At 34.8% G+C, this 7,663-nt stretch overlaps 1 protein-coding gene across 4 annotated transcripts in view; it reads right to left on the reverse strand.

Annotated features, from left to right (window-relative positions):
- Positions 1-7,058, reverse strand: part of ZNF438 (zinc finger protein 438) — a 48,216-nt gene extending 41,158 nt beyond the window's left edge. For 3 of the 4 annotated variants that reach the window (XM_018075317.2, XM_018075320.2, XM_018075316.2), the window contains exons 1-2: positions 6,970-7,058; positions 6,425-6,482 (exon numbers count right to left, since the gene is read on the reverse strand). The gene's annotated coding sequence lies outside the window, so the exon portion shown is untranslated. Of the gene's footprint in view, positions 1-5,576; positions 5,614-6,424; positions 6,483-6,969 lie in introns of all 4 variants that reach the window. The other variant, XM_018075319.2, reaches the window with a different exon arrangement.
- Positions 7,059-7,663: the final 605 nt, after the last annotated feature.

Raw genomic sequence — 7,663 nt, forward strand, 5'->3', positions numbered from 1 at the left:
AGAGGTAGAAAATCCTGCACTGGATTGGACCAACTCATCATTTGAATAACCCTCCCAGCAACTATTGATCAAACCTGGCTTCCTTTACATTCAGGAAATCAAAAAGGTTTCACTCAATCCTCTTGGGAGCAGCTCTGGCCACAATTATTTCCAGTCCTGTCACTTTAATGTCACTGAAATTAGCTACCTAACCAAGAACTCAACATGCTACAGCCAACAGGGAAGATAGTTTGTCCTGTTTTCTTTCAGCAGTGCCTTTACACTGTTCATTAGCACAAGAGATGGAAGATTAGTTCTCAAATCTGAATAGCACACTCCACTCCTACTTTGTAAGAGGAGAACAGAGCAAGTACATTACATACCTTACACATATGATGCTTTTGTCAATTCACACCATTATACTAATTGCTTCTTTTAAAAAAAGCCAGACTTTACATTCTTAGGAAGTGCACAATAGCATACATTCCTTCTATTTCAAATCCCATCTCCCCAGAAAATGATAAAAGCTACTACTGGAGTTAGACAAAAGTGTAGATTCACCACTAAAATACAAGACCCAAAGAAGGAATCAACATGGTTTACTAAAACACTAATACAAGATTAATGACAATCTTCTCAAGGAAAAGCAGATTTATTACTGCAGATTATTGTACTTGTAATTATTGTAAGTAAAACCTTTTCATCATAGGAAAAAAAAAATTCCTCCAAAAAATATTAAGTACATCTTTCTACATGTAAGACAACAGAGAACTGGCACAATTTTCAAATACAGCAACCTGCAATCAAAATTACATAAATGTAAATATGATGTAAATTACATCATATTTATGTTTCTATAAACTATACTGTGGCAATATATACTCTGGTAGTGTAAGTAGATGATGAATGAAAAAAAAAGATGTGAGAAAGATAAACAAACAAGTAATCATTCTACTAACTAACAAACTACACCAGGTGTTTCAGAAATGGCCCTTTAATCAAAGCAAAGAAGACTTTTTTTTTAAAAAAGCCTCCACTGACTTTTGGAGCATTCTGCTCATTACAGAAGTGAAAAGAAATAATCCAAAGTAACGAACTTTCCAAGATCCCACATACATCTGGCACCCACCTGCTTATGTAAAGACTGGCATAATGTAGTGGTAGCTTTTAAATGCATATTTTTCAAATAGTGACAATCCCCAAGCAGCAAAGCTTACTTTTCAGATGTACCAAGCCTAAATAATGTTTAAAAGTTGACCATTATTTTAGGCTTATCATCCCTGACAGAGTACCTCTCAGTTACTGAAGTTTGTCTGCCCTGACAGGGGAATTCCATTTCTAAGATTCATACAGAGAAAACGTTTCAGTGTAAATCGTGGCTATTCTAAGCCAGGAAAATGTCCCACAGATCGCTAAGTTACCATCTTTCAGGCAAGTTCTCCATAATTAAGGTATCAATTATAATTTCACAGGCATATTTTATTTTATAAATAAACTCTGTTTCCATAATTTGAGCTGTGGGAAAGAATGTCTGCGTCAATGCAGCAACCCTTACAGCACAGCAAGTTTTGAACTGAATGCCAGCTCTAAATGTTATAATATGGATTCTAGCATGGAAAAAATAGGAGGAAGACTTCCCCTTCACCCTCAAATTCCCACAAGCTTTCTGAACTTTTTTATTCCTGTCACGGCACCTCCCTGACATCTGCTCTTTGCTGCTCTAGAGCCAAATACAACAAATTTAAGTCAATCTGCTGCTAAACACACCAAAAGTAAAAACTGCAGCCTCTCTTATACAGAGAGAAAAGGGTATTTCAGTGGGAATGAGCAAAAGCCAATTCTGCAGTCTTTTCCTGCTGAACACCGCTTTTGATGCTTTTATCACAGAGTTTTATAATTGAGTTTGATAGAGACTGAAAGCAAACAGTTTCTAGGACCTGAACCATGCCAAGAGAAAAGACTGGCAGAGCGACAAGCATGCTCATTTAATTAAGATACCCCCACTGCTATTTTTATGACTTTTTACATACTTGCTGGGAGTTGGCTGGGTGACACAGAAGGCCAGCGTTAGCTCATCTCACCCTCCCTAAATATTCCATCACTCTAGGTACAGAACAAACTTGTGTACTGACTTGGATTAAATTACTGCAGGAACACCTACTTAATGCATGAGCCCAGGCAACAGAAAAATCAAAGCTGAACAGAACAGCGTCTCACTAGTGGCAAGTCACAAAAGCAACTGCCCTACATAAGTTCTTTCCAAGTTAACAAGGATCCTGATGTTAATCCCCAAAACCTCTTCTTCAATGTCCCCATCTACCACAAAAATAAAGTAAATCAGTGGATACTACCAAGGGAACTAGACATAGCTCCTAGTGGGTATCTCATCTAGATATAACCTAATTCAGGGAATGAGAGCAAACAAATTAGTGAGATACCATAACCTTTTCTCCCATAAACAAACTAGGGATAGACTTAATTGCTTTACTCCCACCATCAATACATAGTTTTTAGATGAGCTTTATTAAAAATCACGATGGAAATAATCTTGCAACTAAGAAAAGATGAGGGATTATATTCTTTCAGGAGAAAAGGTAACCTGAGCCTGTGTAAATATTCTTGCACTCTAGCTTATCCAATCTCTATTACAATTTTCCTAAATTAAAATTACCCCTAGACTGCAGAGCTCACTGTCTTATCAATTTACTACGAAATATATCCTTTCTCAAGTTTCTTTATCAGTTTGCACCCTAATTTCACAGAATGTCCCCTTACTCTTATAGCATGAACCAACAAAACAAAAGCTTCTGAATTACTTCTTTCAAACCATTCATCATTCTGTGTATTTGTGTTATACTTCTCCATATTCACTGCCTTTCAAAGGGTAAACAATTTTTTTCCCCCAATTTCTCTTTATAAAAGCAACATGTCAAGACATCATTTGGGGCCAGGTAGTCTTTGCTTTTCTTCCTTGTATCTCACCCAATAAAGTCTGCAAATCATTGTCACATACCAATCAGGATACCTTCCCAAAAACAAAATCACTGGTTTACAGGAGAACATAAATACACACTAAGCAAAGGTAACTAACCAGGACTTTTCAGCTTTAGGCATTCAATGAGGCACCAAATATATCTGGCACAAGAGTGAGTTTGTAAAGTAATACAGCAGACTTGTCCTTTAAAAAATTAAGACTGTAAAAAAAAGATAACTCATAATATATGGAAGACAAGAACATTCTACATCCTGCTTACTCTACCAGAACTACAGAAAACATAAACATCTCTGAATTAACTTACTGAAATACCATAAAATATAACAGATAATATATTGGCCCTTAGGAGGTACATATCCAGGCAAAAAGGTTTCCAAGAACGTGGTGCATTTAAAGATTTGAAATCACTACAGCCTATCATTACTTTTCTCTGGAAGTTAAAAAAACAAGAGAATCTAAAGTTTATGACTTTTTTTTCTTGATGCTGAACAGTATTGGAAAGTTTACTTAATATTGCTATTTAGGGAAAAACATAGTATGGTGATTGATTCAACTCTCTGTTCTTAAACACTCCGCTAAAAGAACAAACTACTTGTGAAAATAACAACAAACAGCTGAAGGCATTTGGGTGGTCTCCATTTGAGTCCTGTAATACAGAACAGTTCCTTCTTTCTAAATCCAATACCAATTTAAGTTCCTTCTTCAGTAAAGCCTCAAAATCTGTTGAGGACAAAAGCAACACAACCCACTGAACATCCATAGTATTAATTTAGGACATTTTACTAGTAGGCCGGTAACTTCTTAAGTTCTTGATTCATCATACCCAGGTCATGCTTACATACACAACAGGTTTCCACAGACTGATCATTTGTCATTCTCTTACAGTATCTTGGGTGTTCATATAGTTTTATCTTTAGGACAGTGTATATAATTAGCAGTTGATGCTGGATATTTCAACTTTACAGCCTTGCTTCCTGAAATCATGGATCTACCTTATTTCTTCACCAGCAGCTTCTTTGAAAGGGCAGACTGATATAAATCTGAGATTACATGCACTCACAAACAATTGGCAGACTATAGCCTCACTTAGGGGAGGCCAAGCAGTCATGGATGGCAAAAAAACCCACCAAAATTAAGTTCTACATCATTCAACAGAAGACTGAAGTGTGCTCAAAACTACAAAAATGAGTAACAGGAACATCCTTATTTTCTCTGGTTCATCCAAAATAACCATAAACATATATATAAGAGAAGCAAAGTGGCAAAGAAGCACAAGTACAACAGAAATTACATCGGTCTAAGCTGTAATTTGTCACCATGCAACATTTTCAGAGAGTTGGCCCTAGGGAAAAATCCTCAGAAGAACAGATAGAGTCCCTTGCAATTGTCCCTTACAACAGCTGAATAATGCACCAAAAAGTAAGAAAACACACCCTTAAGCAGCTTTTTTGTTTGGTTTCTGCTTTTGAGTCACATAAACCCATTAAATACTTCCTACAGACATTTCAATGTTCATTTACTGGTACCATAATGCTTCATGTGGAAGACTGAGTATGGAAACATTGCTCTGACTGATCCGCGACCCAAACTCAACCAAACAGCAAAAATTCTCCTAGTAAGTCTGACAGAAGTAGTTTATTTCCCCCACAACTCCCTCACCTATCAAACAAATTTTCCAAGCTGTTTTTTCCATCCCTTTTGCACCTGCTCCTCCTGGCAAATACCCAAGTGAGCCAAAGAACACTCCCGCCTCCCCAGTGACTTGCTGTGACAGAGGCTCTTCAGCAAGGCTGAGACAGTGCTGCTTTAAAGCATCTCATCACATGACTTCTTGGCATTAACCATGATACTTTCTCTAAACCAACAATCCTGGGCTTAGATTTTCTGAAAAACAATAAAGAGCTATGCCACAGACAAACAACACAACACATACACGTGAATTCATATCTTACATCAGCCTCTAAAAGTCACTATAATCTTTATATGATGCCATGAAAAAAAATCTCAGCATTCTGAAAAAAAAAAAAAACCAACAAAAACCAACAAAACAAAACAAAACAAAACAAAAAACAAAAAAAAAACCCAAAAACTTATCCACAAATAAAGTGACCACAAAGCATTACAATTCTGAAAGATGCACTGAGCTACTTATTACATTCCCTCCTTTCCATTTATGCTACAATTCAAGATGCACTGACTGCTCACTACTAAGCCTGCTCTGGTATCAGGACACCAGCCAGCCTCCCTTCAGGCAAGGCTTTCAGTACTGCATGGCCTTCAAAAACCAACAATAAAGGGAATAGTTTGCTGTTTAGGTGAGGAAATTATTTTTTCCTAAAATGGTAAAAGACTCAAGTGACAAACCAAAGATAGTCTCTCCTTAATTTATGCACTTTCATATACGTGTTCAATACACGGTACAGTTCTACCACAGTTGGGTTTATGGTGTTTTGATTACATTCTTGATATTAATTAGAAAGAATTATCAGATTACAACATATTGCTATACAAACCATGATAACATTTCCTACAACATTTAATTACGTTATAAATACCCATGAAATCAGTCCTTTAAAAAAAGTAATGCTTGAATATTACTTACACTATGTTTCATCAGCTTATAAAGGACCAATCCATACCTGCAAATACAGCACTATAATATAGTAACTCAAAGACACATTTAATTAGAAAATAGCACATGAAGAATAGCATGGTTTCTACCCAGCTGTTCTTTGTTTTCATGAAAGGTGACAACACCAACAGTAATACAGAGCAAATACAAAGACAAAAGCATTCTTCAAATGCCATTTTAAGCTGACAGTAAGAATCTCTTTGTTACACCAGCAAAAGAAAGAATGAAATAAAAAAACCCACAGCTTTTTATTTTCAAAATTAAAAAAATATTTAAATCTATATTATATATTATTTTTAATGGTTACATTGTGAAGAAGACTGAAATTCATTCAACTTTGATAACAAGAACATGCAAATATACTTCATGAGAAAGGGCTCAACTATTACTCGAGCATCACTATTCTCTTATTTGCCAATGTTAGTCTTGTAAAAATATATGTTCATGTTTTAAATTTTGTTTAAAAAAAAATCTTTTTAAATAAATGCATGTTCTGGATCTCTGTAAGCAAATTATAATGACAACACGAAGCACTAAGTCCAAGCAAATAAGGACAATGTCTTAACTTCACTGCAGATGAGGATGAGGATCAAAACATCTTTTCCTGCTGCTAAACCACTAATATGGAAACTATGAAAACAAGTTTCATTGGAGTACAAACCAAATGGAGTTCACCCTCAGTGATGCTAAAGAATTTAAAATGAACAAACAAACAGCAATTCAAGTACAATGACAAAAATCATCTTTTTGTTCAGATACACACAGGATCAAAAATTAAAATACTCTGCAAGGATATTAACTGTATTCTTTCAACATACCCATGTTATGCATCCTGCTGCTCCTACAGCCAATGAAACATTTCATCCATCTTAATTCCTATTTCAAGGAAATAAAAAATGAAAACAACAACAGAAAGTTCCAATATCTCAGAAAATGTGTTTAGCAAAGGACAGAAAATCATATTAAATAAAACAGACAAACGTTTTAGAAAGTGGTATATAAACAAGAATTCTACTAAAACATATTTACTTTCAACAAAACAGCAAATCCTCTGAGGCGTACCATATATTAACAGTACTTCATATTAGAAATTGCAATAATAAATATTTGAATAAACATTGCTAAAATAACCAATAAAGTTTGAACATTTCTGATTTTACCATGTATTTTTAAAACTCTTAAGTTTCTATAATTCTGCAGTGGTATTTTCTGTCAACTTCAGATCAAAGCTCTACATTCAACATTTGGCCATTTCACTTTGACCTGACAACATCGCCTCATTAGGCGCAAATAAATACATAAAACCATCACCAGTTTCATAGACATTTAAAACATTAAACCACTTCCATAAATCATGTATTACCTCTGCACATACAATTCTTCGAAACAGCTCAAGTCACTAATGAAGAACACTTTTTTCCATCTAATACAACATAATCCTTGAACCTGTACATCAAAAACATATGTATGAGAGTCATTACGTGTACCTAAGGTTTCATGTGAGAAAGTCAGAAATACCTCACCATATGCTGTCACTGTCATTGCTAATTCTGATATTTTCACAGATGAGATGTAGGAAACATAGGAAACCAGTTTTCCTTCATGAACTGCTTTGAAAAACATTTTAATTATAAAACCTAAAAACATTTGAATCCTACAATAGTGCTGGTTTTCTTCTGACCCTCCAGTTATCAGTACCCGAGAATATTTTTAATTAAATGCTAAGAACATTAGATCATTACAAAGAATATTTTAAACGTATAATATAATTGTCATAAGCTTTTTTCCTTCCTTTTCCTTTCTGACTTTTGACAAACTGTAAGTTGGAAAGAATCCAATTCTTCTTGCTACTGAAGCAGAAAAAAATATGCACTCATCCCCAAAATACATATATTTTGCTTTGTATAAAAACAGTTTCTAAAAAGATTAACTTAAACTAGTACTAAAAATAACTATCTACGATAAGGTTATAAAAATAAACCCAAACCAAAACAAAAAAACAGCTTAGTATTTTGGTTGCTGAATAGTTCTGTGGGAAGAAAAAACTGCACACAAAC

This window comes from Manacus vitellinus, unplaced genomic scaffold (genome assembly GCF_001715985.3).
Source record: "Manacus vitellinus isolate BGI_N305 unplaced genomic scaffold, ASM171598v3 scaffold_3_pilon, whole genome shotgun sequence".
Taxonomy (NCBI): domain Eukaryota; kingdom Metazoa; phylum Chordata; class Aves; order Passeriformes; family Pipridae; genus Manacus; species Manacus vitellinus.